This window comes from Neopelma chrysocephalum, unplaced genomic scaffold (genome assembly GCF_003984885.1).
Source record: "Neopelma chrysocephalum unplaced genomic scaffold, ASM398488v2 Primary Assembly neopelma1_69, whole genome shotgun sequence".
Taxonomy (NCBI): domain Eukaryota; kingdom Metazoa; phylum Chordata; class Aves; order Passeriformes; family Pipridae; genus Neopelma; species Neopelma chrysocephalum.
In genome coordinates this window covers 5888355-5903208 of record NW_020897729.1, presented here as the reverse complement: position 1 = coordinate 5903208, position 14854 = coordinate 5888355, and the positions used below count along the sequence as shown (strand labels likewise).

The 14854-nt window shown below is 37.7% G+C and overlaps 1 long non-coding RNA gene across 1 annotated transcript; it reads right to left on the bottom strand.

Moving 5' to 3' along the window:
* Nucleotides 1-6872: 6872 nt before the first annotated feature.
* Nucleotides 6873-11356, bottom strand: LOC113968720. Its single transcript, XR_003534635.1, has 3 exons — nt 11312-11356; nt 10677-10775; nt 6873-6888 (listed from the first exon to the last, which is right to left on the bottom strand). It is a non-coding gene; the product is annotated as an uncharacterized LOC113968720 (long non-coding RNA).
* Between the last annotated feature and the right edge of the window lie 3498 nt (nt 11357-14854).

The following is a 14854-nucleotide window of genomic DNA, read 5'->3' as shown; positions in this document are numbered from 1 at the left end:
TTTCACAAGGAAAAAAAAAAAAAGACATGTGACACTGAAAACAGTTATCGCTGTTGGAACAGTCCTCTAGCAGGATCTCACTGTGCTTGTCATGGACAAACATGTAGTTGGGAACTCTTTGCTCCAAGAGACTAAATACAAGCTAATTAGGCAAGACACAAAGCAGGCAGAGACAAGGGAACGCAGCAGTATCCATCACAGGAATTCCCACCTTCTTGCCCTTCTGTCTAGTCCCCTCTATTTCCTTCAGCAATCTACAACACATTAAAAGTTAAACATAAACTTCATATGATTTTCCTGCGGCTTCTTGCAGATAATTAATGACAGATCTTCAGAACACGCCTGCCATGTACCCACCATGTCATTGTCTCATTTTATGTCTATGGAAAATACCAAACAACAAATTGAGTTGTCCAAGATTATCAGCTAAACACAATCCTACATTATAGCACTCTAACAGAAACATGCTGAAGACATGAAAGCACACTCAACCTTGAAAAGCCTGTACAACTTGAACTGTGAGTTGCGGAACAGGTAAGAGGAAGAGGAAAATTGTCAGATCTTTCTTTTAAAGCCAATGCACCCCAACAAAAGGCAGAGCTGATGTGTGTTTCAGCATCGTCCAAAGACACAGCCAGACCTTTCACATGTGTATAGATGAGCTTTCCCAACCATAGGAAATGAACCAGCAGTGATTTAAAGTATTTTTAGGTAAAATTCATTTCTCTATCACTCTTTTGCTATTAATTGTACTTCTTGAACGAGACAGTTTTTTAGGGAGATTGGATTATACTATAATGCATTATAGGTGAGTCACTGGCACAGGTTGCCCAGAGAAGCTGTGCCTGTCCCATCCCTGGAAGTGTTCAAGTCCAGGTTGGATGGGGTTTGGAGCAACCTGGGCTAGTGGAAGGTGTCCCTGCCCTTAGAACTAGGTGATGTGTAAGGTCCCTTCCAACACAAACCATTCTGTGATTCTATGAAAATGAAAAACCTTTGTGTCTACACAGCTGATTCCCAGCAATTTCTGCTGCCAGCTCCTGGCTCTGAGGCATTTCATTGCCTTCCTTCTTGGAGAGGCAAACTCTACATAAAGAACACAACCTTGAGCACAGTCAAAGGTACACATTGCACAGAGATTCAGCAAAATACCATAGACAGATTGACTTCAGAGTCATTTTGCCATTCAGTTTGACTGCCTGTGTGTATTTTTCCAGTGTTCTCAGTAAAGCACTTACAGCCTCAAGTCCATCATCATTGTAGCAGCTGGGGTCAAGTGTTGAAAGTTCCTTTTTTTTTTTAAAAAAAGAGATTAATTTAGCAAAAAGTGTTTAAAATGTGCTGCACTCCACAACAAAGCTGTCCTACAGCTCTGACTGCAACTTGGTTTGAATTTTCAACTTATTTTCAATTTACAGCTAAAAAACACAAAACATCAAAGCCAATAAAACTAAGGCAGATAATAAAGTGCTGTCAAGCTGTGATAAAGTCAGTCTTCACCAAAGATCCATCTTCTCCCACTGAGAGATCCTAAATTTAAGACTGAACTAAGAATGACAGAACAGGCAGCACTGAAAATCAAAAGTTTTCACTTGGTAAGATTTCTCTGTTTTCTGATTTTGATGGACAACAAAATGGTTGAAAGTTAAAACTCACTTAAAAACATGAGGAAAATGACAAAAAATAGAAGATACAAAATAAAAAAACTAAGAACTGTCAATCACTGAATATATAAGAGGGAAAAAAAAGACATTTTATTTTGCATCACCTTTTTTATGTCCTGGAAGAACCTTTTTGCTCAAGTGATATCTTTGGTGTTTCTTCAGTAATCCACAGAAAAACAGATTCTTAAAGTAAGCTTAAATGTAGGCCTCATGACATAGCAATTGTATATGACTAATTACAAAAGAGAAGTTCTACCATTCAATATTCACTGAGAGAACTTTTCCCCAGAGTATTTACCCAACATATCCTCCTTAGAATCATGTAAACAGATGAGCTGTATTGATCTCACTAAGAACAGCCTGAACCATTTTCTTATATAACAGCTTTTTTTCCCCCAGGAATGTTTGAATGTAAGGAATATTTAAGTAGAACTTAAGCAAAATAAAATTGCTCTGTTCAACACCCAAAATATTTCAAAAAACTACCTGTCTCTGCAGTCATGCCATGGGCTGTTTGCTGATTGCTAATTGTTACCATCATTTTCATCACACAGGAAAAAGAAATACCCCTAAAAGTATCCTGTGAGCACTCCAACGATGATCTCAATGCATCAGGGTAAAGCAGCTGCCAGAAATCAGTCAGATCACTGGTGAGAGTGCAGCAAGCTCCTTGTGAACGCTCAGCAAATATAATTATTTAGAACCTGAGGTTGCTTCCACATCTCCTTGTTATTGCTTCCATTGTGTAAAGAGAAAATGAAACCCTCCCTGAGCAGGAACCCAGGCTACAGACTGAGGGCAATATGTTAACCTACAAGTAGTGTGCTTTTCATAGGGAATCTCAGAGGATTTAGTATAATCCATGAACTGTAGGAGCAACTGTGGCCACAGCTGGGTTCCACCTGTTCGCCCTCTCTGACAGATGTTCAGGGCTCTTGAACCCCTCAGTTAAATACCAGCTGTACCTCAGTGAGGGAATAGACCACATTTATTTCCAGGTTGCAGGAATTGCCTGACCTGCCAGCCTGCTTGTAGAACTAATCTACCTCAGAGCACCGCCCTCGACATCCAGACCACTTCCCCAAAGCCCTGCCGTCACTGCAAATGCACATCTGTTGGTCTCCAGCAGAGATTTCCTTCATGGAGCCTGTCTCTCCCTGGCTCAGGAGCAGAGAAACACATTTGTTCATGTCAGCCATAGCCCGATGTGCATTTACTGTGTAGCAGAGCTAAATTACGGACTCTGTGCTCATTAGGAGTTATTCCCCCTGCACGCTGCAGTCTCATCATCAGATCCATGCAATGAATTGGATCAGGAATCAAATCTAGCTGAAAAATGACCAGAAGATGAAGTCCTCAGCATATTGATTTTAAGCAGGATCCTCTCCCCACCCTATTCAGCATCCGAACAGAAGGGACAGCCCGGGCTGAGAGCAGCTGAAAAGCCAAAGGCACAGCAGCTAAATGTTTAAGTTCTGCCTCAGCTGAAGTAGCTCCCCAAATAATTTTTCTGTGGCACACTCCCAGTAATTAGAGTTGCCTATGAAAGACAGAAAACTGACACTGGCATAGGTCTTGTATGCTCTTCTATAATATACACTAGTATTCTGGAGAATTTACTTGGGAATTAAAAATAGAAATGTGTAGAAAAAATCAGGTTTCCTATTAATATTTGACAGCTAGTCTGTACAGAGTAAGGTTTTCTTTTTAATGAATGTCACTTTTTTATATATATTACCCTTAAAACTTGCAAATCATTATGTATCCAATACAATGAGCACTGTTTCTTGCTTTATCCCTAATGTTAGTCTGATATATCTGATTATGTCTTTTTCGATAATAGAAGAAAATTACTTTGTCAATGATATTGCTTTTCCTATTCTGAAATATTAGAAACTAAAAGGCAAATTCAGGAGAATCCCATTCCAAAAATACAATGTGTACTGTTTTATAAGAAATATTCTAGACCACGACCATTAAAAACATCCTCTAAAAGAAACTGGGTAGTAATCTGGACAATTTCTGGCTGTTTGAAATGTCTCCTGCTTTTGCTGCATGTTCCTAATCACATCATTTGTGCTTCTCTGAGCTTAGTTCCCGTTTTCTTTTTTCTATGATTTTCTTTGTAACATATATTAGTTTATTTTTAGCCTTGGTGAAGAAGTTTCTCAGTATCACATTTTCATAATCTCTCTCCTTACAGCTGCTGTATTGCTGGGGAGGTCCTATTAGAAACTCATCCGTAACCGTTCAGTCTCTCTCAGTCTCAGACAACTGCTCCATGGATGAGATACTTTGCTTAGAAAATTATAATGTGAATTTCTCAAGAAATATACTTCTTCCTTGAGGTAATTATCAGGAATGTAAGATGGTCAATGAGCTCTCTCTTATACTTAAAGAGGTTCCAGGCGGAATCACAGATTATTTTGTTGTTACTGTAGCTATTGTTTTTGCAGTAAAGATGGAACCATCTGTTACTCAGAAGATGTGCCAAATCAGTTGAAAATATTTCATTCAGGTAGTCAGTGAACCACAAGAGCTGATAGTTTAGGAATTCTGGAAGGTTTCAAAAGGGAACACTAAATGCACTTTGCCCAGTTTGGATTAGATTTTATTTAAAGTGGACTCCAAGTAGATCAGGAAAGAAATAGCTGGACATGAGAGAGATCCTCTCTTTCTGTCTACCTCATTCCCATATTAAACTTACTTCAATAAGAGCCAACAGGAACATATCATGTGAACATGACTAGCTCACACTATCCAAAGGATAATTATAAATGACGGCAATGACTTTGGTGCAAACCTGCATATCAGAAATACACAGAATGGCCAAGCCTTGTCTGTCTTATAGGTGGTTTATGTCCCCAAGTTGTGTTCTTTTGGCACAGATCTGTCCTGATGGCCATGTCTGGTACGAGTATCCATAGCAAATATCTCTCTGCTGGGGACACTGGAGCACAGCAAGTGTAGGGCACCACACACAGCATGAGAAAAGAAGGGTAAGGAAGGACTTGTAGTAGAGATGTGACTTGAGCACTAATGTCTGTCCAGAACCAATCTCTAAGTCTGGATGAGATGACAATTTGCTTGACAATTCTCTGATAACACAGAGCAGCAGCAAATGAACTTAAAAGTTTCCAAGGATCACCTGAGCACTTAACCATCTCTATTTGCAATGATTTTCAGATTAAATGATTGGCAAATTAATATTAGCTGGTGTCTGAGAGAGGATAATTTCTGAAGCATTTTCTATTATGCGTATTATAATGATGAAGAAAAGTCTGCATGAATTTATAACTCAGTGGGTTAATTAAACATTACCTCTGGGCATCTGGACATTGAAGAATGTGTCTCTCTTCTGAAAGGAACACTTAATCCTCCTCAGCCTGATGGATTTCCTGTGTTATTTACTAATAAAGTTTCGTTTATTTATTGCAAGAATTATTTATTATAAGGATTGTGAAAAAAGCAGTGGCTTAATAAGGTTTATTTTTCTCACTTTTCAAACTGATTGGGATGGTAAATTTAAAATAATGAAAACCTATGTTGTAGCATTCTTTTTTTTCTGTAAAAGATTGGAAAAAACTGAATAAAAACATGATTGATATTAAGCACTGTCTAAAGAAATGTTGAAAAAAGAAATAACGTATTAAACCACTGTGTGACACCTCCTGAAGCTGTGACAACTGAACACTCATTACAATGTTGTTAAACAGCTATTCTATCAATACTGTTAGCATTACAATGGAGTACCTTAATTGGATGAAGTTTCTTTCATCCTTTATTTATTATGTTTTTCAAGCACAATAATAATAATTCTAAAAAAAGATTTGTGTCTCTAATAAAGTACCGCAATTGCCATATTTCTTTCATATATTAGTAATTTGTTAGTTAATATGCATTTGCATTTTCTATATTTTGCTCTTGATAGATGTGACAAACACAAAAAACAGAGAACAAATCAAAATATTTACAACATACCATAATTTCCTTTGCAGCTTAGTGTCATAATTATGTACCAACTAAGTTTATGAATCAGTTTGCCACGTTTGCAGGTTATGTGGATGTGTGGCTGACATAAATGACCATCTTTACAAGAGTCTCAATCAGTCACAGTGTTGACCTACTATACTCCTAAAGAATATTTAACATATTTTTTCTATACAACAAAGTAAATTTGAGGGTTCCTTTGTCTCATGAATTTTTAGAGACAAATTATTTTTTGTCCTGGATAGAGAACAACTTATATCTGCACCAAACCACGAAATTCTCACTTCAGGCACTGATTCAGCAGATATTGTCACCACTTAAGAACACACTGTTATCCTCTCTGCACTTTAAACTATTCCTTTTTAATTTAAAAAATAAAAATCCAGAGCTAGATGTATTTTTACTTTATCTTGTTATCTTTAAATAAGACATTTGGATTTGTATTGTGTGAAATAATCATCTCAGATATAGATTAGCAGGAAGAAGGCATCAGAAAGGCAAGATGGATTGAACTGATCTCACTGTGCCCTGGGGAGGCACTGCCAAGTGCCTCCTGCTCTCCATGAAGAGCTGCTTTAGCAGTGCTTGCCTGGGGCTTTAGCAGTGCTTTCCTGGGGCTTTTCTCTTTCAGGTGTGGGACCAGCATGTCTTGCACTCTCCCTCATTCAGCTGGCCTGTCTTTGCCGAATACCCACCTGTTTTCATTATACTACTGCTCTTCCTACCCCAGGAGACCTCCTATTCATCCAAGATACCCATCACCCAACATCAGATGGAAAAGGAAAAAAAGATGTGTGGTGTTTATCACTCTAAATCTTGAAACAAGTCAAGGTGCCCAGGTGCTGATAGCAAGGATGCTGCACACAGTGGTAAGTATCCTGCAGCTGTAAAATAAAGCAAGCTAAAAGCCTGGTGAATAGCAAATCTCAGGACATTCTGAATTGTGATCTGTACCAATGTGGTATTTGGCACTACTTTAGGACTGGTGGCTTTAGGAAATGCTGGTTGGTTGGCAGCAAATTTTTGCAACTTTTCAAGATTCTTCTGACAGGGAGATACCTACAAAAAATACACCATTTACTGCTCGACATCAAAAGAATAAATAAAAGATGAACAATATATATTTTATGTATAAAGAGAGCCTACTCTCAAATACAGAGTCTGTTTCTGGCCTGCAGTGGGGGGAAGAATGGGTGAGCATCACCATCTCTGAGATAATGATCCCTGGATAACCCTATGGAAAAGACCTACTTGGAGGTGTTTGTATAGCCAACCCTTATTGAACATTATTCAAATATCTGCTTTGATTCCATAGGGCTTATTTGTAAACAGTCCAAGCCTTCTGCAGGGTAACTATGACTGAGGGGGGCAGTGCTTTAACCTTAACTTCTGAAAGTCATTATGAGCCTCTTAATAGCAGACAGATTCTGTTCTGACCCACATCAAATTCCAGTTAAATAAGGTTGTCAGTATGATAATTTTCTAGCTGGATGTATCATACAATTCACCAGCATCAGAGAGTTAACAGGCATTTAATTTCTATTCAGTTGCCTAGTACAGTAAATGTTTTAATTGGGCAGGTTTCTTTAATAAAAAACAGGGATCCCTTCTAAGCTGTAGTAGTGTTTATCCTGGATTCCACCACTCTGGAAGGGAGCACTGAATGCCTACATTGGTATATATTTGAATTGGACATCTATTCATACTAATACAATGAAGATGTACACATGCACAAATCAAAGTAGCTTTTTAACTGAATGGATGATTGTGCCACAGGGAAGAAGTTAAGTTCATCTTGTAATTTGTGACAGTTGCACTTACACAAAACTCAGTCAGTTCTGGAGTAGCAATGAGACCAACCAGCACCGACAAAATAATTCTGTTTGTAGAGTGTAAGCAAACACTTAAAGCAGAAATTTAATCAGCCTTTCTTGGTAGGCAGATTCTCTTCATATGCCTTGGGAGGTCTTAAAACAAGGTCACTGAAAATCCATGTCCTTGGAGAAGAGGTTCACAGAAAAAGCTTCAGAGCCAACAAGAAAGTCTGCTGAGGAGGTGCAGCCAGGCTCAGTCAGATACTCTTCAGCAACACACGAAGCAGAACCGTGGTACAGACCCCACGTGGATTTAAGAGGATGTTGCACAGCCATATGCTACACAAATGTTCAAAAAAGACATCCATCCGCCCCCAGCACAGAAGGGAGTGAGTTAGTGGAGCAGCTTCTCCCACATATGCACGAAGGCAAGTAGACACGTACAGAGGGAACAGTGTTGTACTTTCCAAAGAACACTGAGGTTGATTAAGCCTTGTTGGAAATGCAGATAAAACAGAAGGAGAAAATAATCTTATGTGCTTTAATTTCTCACTATTTTCTTTTTTTGCCAGAAGCTGAACCAGTGTAATAGCAAGTTTTGCTTTTCTGCTTCTAGAGCAAAATGCTGACTGCCCAAACAGAGGCTTTTAGTCGTTAAGAAGTTCTTGTCCTGGATTCTAGAACACTTTTAAAAGCCTTTCTTTTACTACCGGTTACTTGTTTTGAGCTGACCTCTATAGATTTCATAGTTGCAATTTAAAAAATATTATTTAATTAACGTCCTTCGTTTGTATGCACTGTAACTCCCATTTGTATGCATACAATTCACTCAGTCTGTGGTCTATAGCTGGCAAATAACACCACTTAACAGCTGTTAAATAGGGTAATCACCTGTTGTTATCCACAGGTAGCTTTAATTCAAATGCTAATTGCTCTCAGTGCTCTACTTATAAACCTGCCCCAGTGTCAGCTGCTGTCTGTGCGACACCAGATGGATGGGAGCCTCGAACGGATCACACTGTCCCTCTGCAGGAAAAAGGCCTGAGTTATAAAAAACCTTGCTACCCTACAGTGCCACGAAAAAAAAAGAAAGATGGCACAAAAATTAAACAGTGAAGGTCTTCCAGAGATCAAGAATTGCAGGAAAAAAAGCAAGGAATGAGGAAAATGAAGAAAAGGACTGGAGACGGGACATTAAATATTGTATGAGCTGGCGTTTCAGCCTATTTACAATCGAAATGAGTTAACATTCACCATTAGTAAACTCAGTGTGACAAAATTCAGAAACAGCTGCTGCAGATGTATGCCAGGGTCAGCCTAAACTGACAGGAAATAAGAGCTAAACTGCTCGAACAGGTCAGGTGTTTGTAAAAATGCCCCTGGAAAAATAAAATTCCTAGCCCGATACAGGTAAATTCTTATTTTTCCAGAGACTTAATTTTTCACAAAAAAATCACTAAATGTTTCTCCTCTTGCTAGAAATGCCTCAAAACTACACTGTACCACTTACTCCTCATAGCAAGAGGCTTCAAATTATTTTTTTCCTAAATTATCTCCAATTCACCCAAGCTCTCTGGAGGCTCTGTTTCATGTTGTGCTTAATTTCACCAAACTGTGCGTTGCTGCCAAAAGTGATGGTTTAATTCTGTCTCCTTTCCCCTCTTAACTGCATCGACGTGTTCCTCGCCCTTTCCTCATATTAGATTGAGTCATTCGGTGTGTTGCTGGAATATGACTCACTGATCCGATGGGAAAGTAATTTTTTGGAGGATAGATGCGAAAGTTCACAGTCAGACGGGATTAAGCCTGGTGGGGAACAGTGCCCTGAATTGTCCTGTGTTTCTTGCTGCTGTACAGTGAAGTTCCTGGCTGCACAGCTGTAGGTTTTATTTTAGATCCCCCGACTGTAAAAGGGCCATTCATTCCCTAATGCTGTCGGATTTTCACACTGCACTGGAATGACTTTCCTGCCGTGCTCTCTGAAGGGCTGCTTTTTTCTAGGGGAACGAAGCCATCCATCAGTTGCCCAATAGCAGAACCTCTTTGCTCAGCTTCTACCCTTTGATCTGTTCAGCTTAGATCATTCTGGGTGCCAAAACTCCAACCCAAACAGCCCTGGGCTCTGGAGGATGAGTGTCTGTCCACTGGGACACAGTGGTGACCTCAGGAAATGACTGTTAACGCAAGGCTACATTTTCCTGCCCTCAACATATTTTTCAATTATATAGGAGATAAACATCACCACAAGTGAAATCTGGCTCTGTGAAAGGAATCAAAACCTATGAAAATCACATATTAGATCTGCAACAGGTACATGCACAGATTTCAGGTTTGGTCAGAGCTCACTATATTGATTTGAGCTCTGGCCTTGGAGAAAGGAGCTGCTCAAAATTTCAGAATACAAATCTTAGATTAAAAAACATGTATTAGATATTGCCCTGGTTCTCTCATATCTTCTGCTAATGTAGAGGTGAGGGAGGGATGAATACCTATTAAACCTAGATGACTTTATCTCTCGGTGTCCTGCTTTAGGGTCTTAATTGAACTGAACAGCCAGTAGTAACCACCACTTATCTGTGAATGTTCATTTTAGGAAAGTCAATTATTTCAATCATCAAGAAGAAAGAACTGCTTGATTGACAGTTATGACTCATATTAACATACATTTCACTTTGATGACTGCTTTTTATTTTGTTTTGCTTGTTTTGCTTACAGGGAGAGAATAAAATGAAATATTTGTAAAAGGATGCAGAGTTTGTGCTTTGATAGACTTTTATAACCTCTCAATGGAAAGCTGTAAGCAGGCCTGCTTTACCTGTTTGAAAACTACATTATGTCTGATTCTCTTTCAGACTGTGAGTAGAAAAATAAAGCTGCAAAATACAGTTGTAAAGTTGCAAATTAAAAATAGTCATATGTAAAATTCTATGTTAAATGTAAAAATAAATGTAATATTTATTCAATCTTGCATGAAAAAAAATGAAATTGAAGAAGCTAAGTAAGTATTTGAATGCTACACTTTCCTTACTTAAGTCAAAATCAATCCACATTTACTTTTACTTTCGATCAGGAATTGAAAACCAGTTGGTCAAATTACTTCTTTCATTTCACACTGACAGTATGACCAAAAGGGAACAATTCAATGCACTTAAAATGGGCTTTTTTGTCACTTCTCAAAGAAAAAAATGCACATAAGTTGATAATTAACCTGTTTTTAATTCCATCCCAGAGATCATAGGTCAAGATATCATTAAGCACATTTCATTCTGAAATGATGGAATTGCACAATTTACTCTTCTGTCAGGTTCTACCAAAAGATTAAAGATGGCTTGATGTGAGGATATGCAGCGATGGGAAAACTTAACCCTCTGGGATTGAGCCACAGCTCTTAGTTCCTGAAGTCACAACTCATTTTCTTATGAGTCACAAAAGGCCACTGCTATAATTTGTATCACTGCACAATTCAGGAGCCTTACTCATGTCCTTTTTCTCCCACAGTTTAAGTTCAATGACTAGTTTTGCTAAGTATATACACCCAGAATAATTCCTTCAGGACCAAAGCTCACCTGAAGAACTCAATCTATTTGATAAAGTTTATTGGTGGTAATTTTAATTCCAGTAAACTTCATCATGCACAATATGACATAATAATTAAGCAACTGAGATAATTTTGGATACCTCCAGACCCATATTTTATTTCCCTAGAAGTAAATAAAGAAGAGGGCACCAACTCTTAACAAAAACTGAGGAGAGGAAAGACCAGAAAGTTGCTGTTTCAGAGCAGGCTTCTCTCAGATCCTCTCTTTTATGTTACCATTATTAGAATGACAAATTTGCACCCACCACGTTCAGTGTAGTCCTGGAAAGACCTGTGGAGTGCAGAGCACAAAGGCACCTTTAAACAGGGATGAGATCTCCACCTCAGCTCAGACAGTGCTGATCCTCTGTGGCAAGGAGGTCATGGACACAGATGTTGGGTCTGGTCAAGCTGTTACTTCTTTTCCATTTATCTGTATATTTGCAGAGTGCCTATATGAAGTTGAAAGATGAATTAAATACATACATAGGCAGGTAAAACTTTTGAAAGCTCTATACTGATATTCCCTGACACAAGTAGGCTGATAGAAGCTGTTTGTTACAAACAACTGTCAGGGGTAGGTAGACCTAAACTTCTATAGATCTCCTGCTAACAGGCTAAAAATTGTCTCTGCTTTAATAGACCACTCTTTCCTAGCTCTCTTCTTCACAACTTTTGCTGAAAACACAGAGTTGTATAAAATCCTGTATTTTTTGTCAAGAGATAAACAAAAATCTAGCAATAGCTTTTCCTCATATAACAGCTTCTGGAATAGAGACAAGCCCCTCTTACTCTAGACGGTACCTAATTTTCCAGGTAGCCTTTAATATTGATGTTCACAGGTCATGAGTCTCCTTTAACAAGCAATAATGAATTACAACAGCGTCACAGATCTCCAGATCTGTGCCACAGGCAAGCATGTGCGTGCAAACCATCCCAGGAATCACACACAGGATGCAACAGTGTCCAACACACAGAGATCTTGCCTCTCCAAACACTGCAGTGCAGCAGCGTGTGCAGCTACAATCTGAATCAGAACCAGGTGCTAAATTTAGGTTAAATTGATTCAGTTATTAAACCTCTGCAGCACTTTCCAAAGCCTGGAGTCACTACTCCAAACACTCTTTGCAATCACGCTTTAAAGTAAAAACTTCAAAACTATCACACACCAAAGAGTGAATTATGTTCACAGGTTGGAATAAACTGGGGAGAGGAGGATTCCTTTTTTTTTTTTGATGACAGACTTAAACTATTATTAATCTTCAAACATGAACAAACACTTCTAGTCCCTGAATCAACTGAGAACTTATTAACTGTCAGAGTATTAACAGGCATACCTGCTACATTTTACTGAGGGCAATTGCTGATAAGTGCTCATGCAATAAGACGTTCAAGGAGACAGGTGAATCTGGGCATGTCTGTCAAATATCCTGGCAAATGAAATATTAAAGAAATCAATCACATTTTAATCTACAGGCACAGAATCTTTGGAGTATAAAAGTAAAAATTGGCTCCCTTCCCTCTGTCTTGCAGGAAGTCGCTTAATTTGCACTATATATGACCAGAGGTTTGAAAAGTTTATACAAAACAAGCAGGGTCTTCCCTTTTTACAAAATTATGTAACTTTTCCAATTCGGATTTCCCCTGAGTTTTTACCTCTTTCAAAACTGTGTGGCTCCACAGACTGAGACACCATGATGAGTTACCTGGCAGCAGGACATCAGTTTTATGTCCATTGTTTATAATTTTCTATCCAGATTAGATGGTTCTTATCAAAAAATATGTAGAAATTACAGCCAGGACATTTAAAATTTAGAGAGATTTGACCAGTAGAAGATATTCCTTCCAGGATAAGACCATTGGGGTAGAATGAATCTTTTTTGTGCTACAAAAGGGAAGAAAAAAAAAAGCTATAAGAACTGCACCTGTAAAATTTCTTACTTAAGAAGAATTATAATTCCAGAGATGTGCTCCAGCAATGCAAGTCTCTCACACCATGTTCCTCCTCTTCTGTGGCAGGGAACTCCACTTCTATTACCACCAGATGGTCAAAATTTATTAGGGTGCATAGACCATCATGCATCACCTCATTGCCTGTGAAAGCTGAATCATCAACACCAACATTTAACACTGTCCATTACCCCACCTGTGTTATGCTCTCCTATCCTTGTAGCAGCCCCTTAATTAAATACCTACAAGAATCCATGCAAAAAATCATCTTCTAAATGAAATAATTACTGCTGAAGTTTAGAAATTAAAAAATTTGAAGTTTTTTATTAAAAAGTTAACACATTATTTCTCTACAACCTGTTTCTTACATTTTAAGATTAGCTGAAGCATTTTCCCACAATTTTTAAATGACATCTAGTTGTAATACATTAATTACCATAGCTTATTCAAAATTCTGGCATGAATTTAAATTCCGATCCATAGTAATTACGATATTTCAGTTAATTCTGCCTTGAATTAATGTGTGGTACTTCTCAATTCATCAAGAGCAAAATTTAATTTCCTTTAAGTAGCATTTCTTTCTATTCCTCAGGAAAAGTTCTGATTCTATTGAAGTTAAAATACTGATGGAAATTAAATTATCCTGTGAATAAAATCAATACTGTATTTCTCTAAGGAGGAATAAGTGCATATTTAACATTAATCACCAGATAAAGACATAAGAGATAAATAAAGAAAAGTATAAGTCAAAAATGAGATCTTTTCTCCAGCAATAGGGACTTGATTAAATAGGTCAAGAAGTCATGAAAAATAATTATTGCTTCTCTGTTTGTGATAACCACTTTTAAATGGGAATTTGTTGCCTGGTTTCCCTTCAGTTACAAAAAAATTAAACGCAAGTAATATTTTAGTTCTTTTTTTTTCTTTTTCGCATTGTGCAGAGGAAAAGCGCAGAACAAGGAGGCTGGTAATAATTTTGAAATAAAATCAATGATTTATGGGTAGTCTTGTACTTCTGTTACAAAAGATAATTCTCATGAACTATCACTGGAATAAAGCAGAAACTATTTGGGTTAGAAGTCAAAGGAAAAAATATAACCCTGATATAAATGCTGTCATAAAAATGTGGTACATTTGTGTTACTGTCTGCCTCCATTAAACTCTTTGCCACAGATACAATTTGTCAGAGAATTATAAAATTTCATATTCTTCCCTTTACAAAACAATCTGTTAATACGTCAAGTTATAAACTTACTGTAATAATCTACTTTAATTATTCTCTCTTTCTTTTAGGTACAGTCTGGCTTGTGTGTGAATGATGAATCACGTGGGCTTCAGGCTTGCTCATTAGTATTTAATTTAAGGGAAAGGGCTCAAATTAGTTTCTTTTAAGTGAGGGAATATTTGTGGAATGAAGTTCCAAAGCCGTATGTCCTTCACACTAGGAGATGAAGGAAGGCTGTACCACAGTGCCTACCTGCACATATCTATTTATATGTCTAAAATTATACACATTCAGACACCCTAGGCTCCCTGCTTAAATGGAACCAGGGCTCGTATTCTGTTGCTTTTCAGTATCCAGTAAAGCAACTTGAAATGCTTTGTGTGAAAATGTTCTGCATGAAAAAAAATCTGTGAACCACAACGTAAATGATAAAATTTTTCAATAAGAAGTTTGAAATGAAATCCATTGTTTCAAAATGCTAATTCAAAGCAGACACGCTAGCTTTAAACAGCAGGTTTGCTCCCATTGCAATTTTATTTATATTACCAAGGATTTTTTTTCTATGTCTTTTTAATATCTAAAAATTTTTCTTTGCTTTCTAAGAAAACTAATTTCAAGATGTCAGCAATTCCTA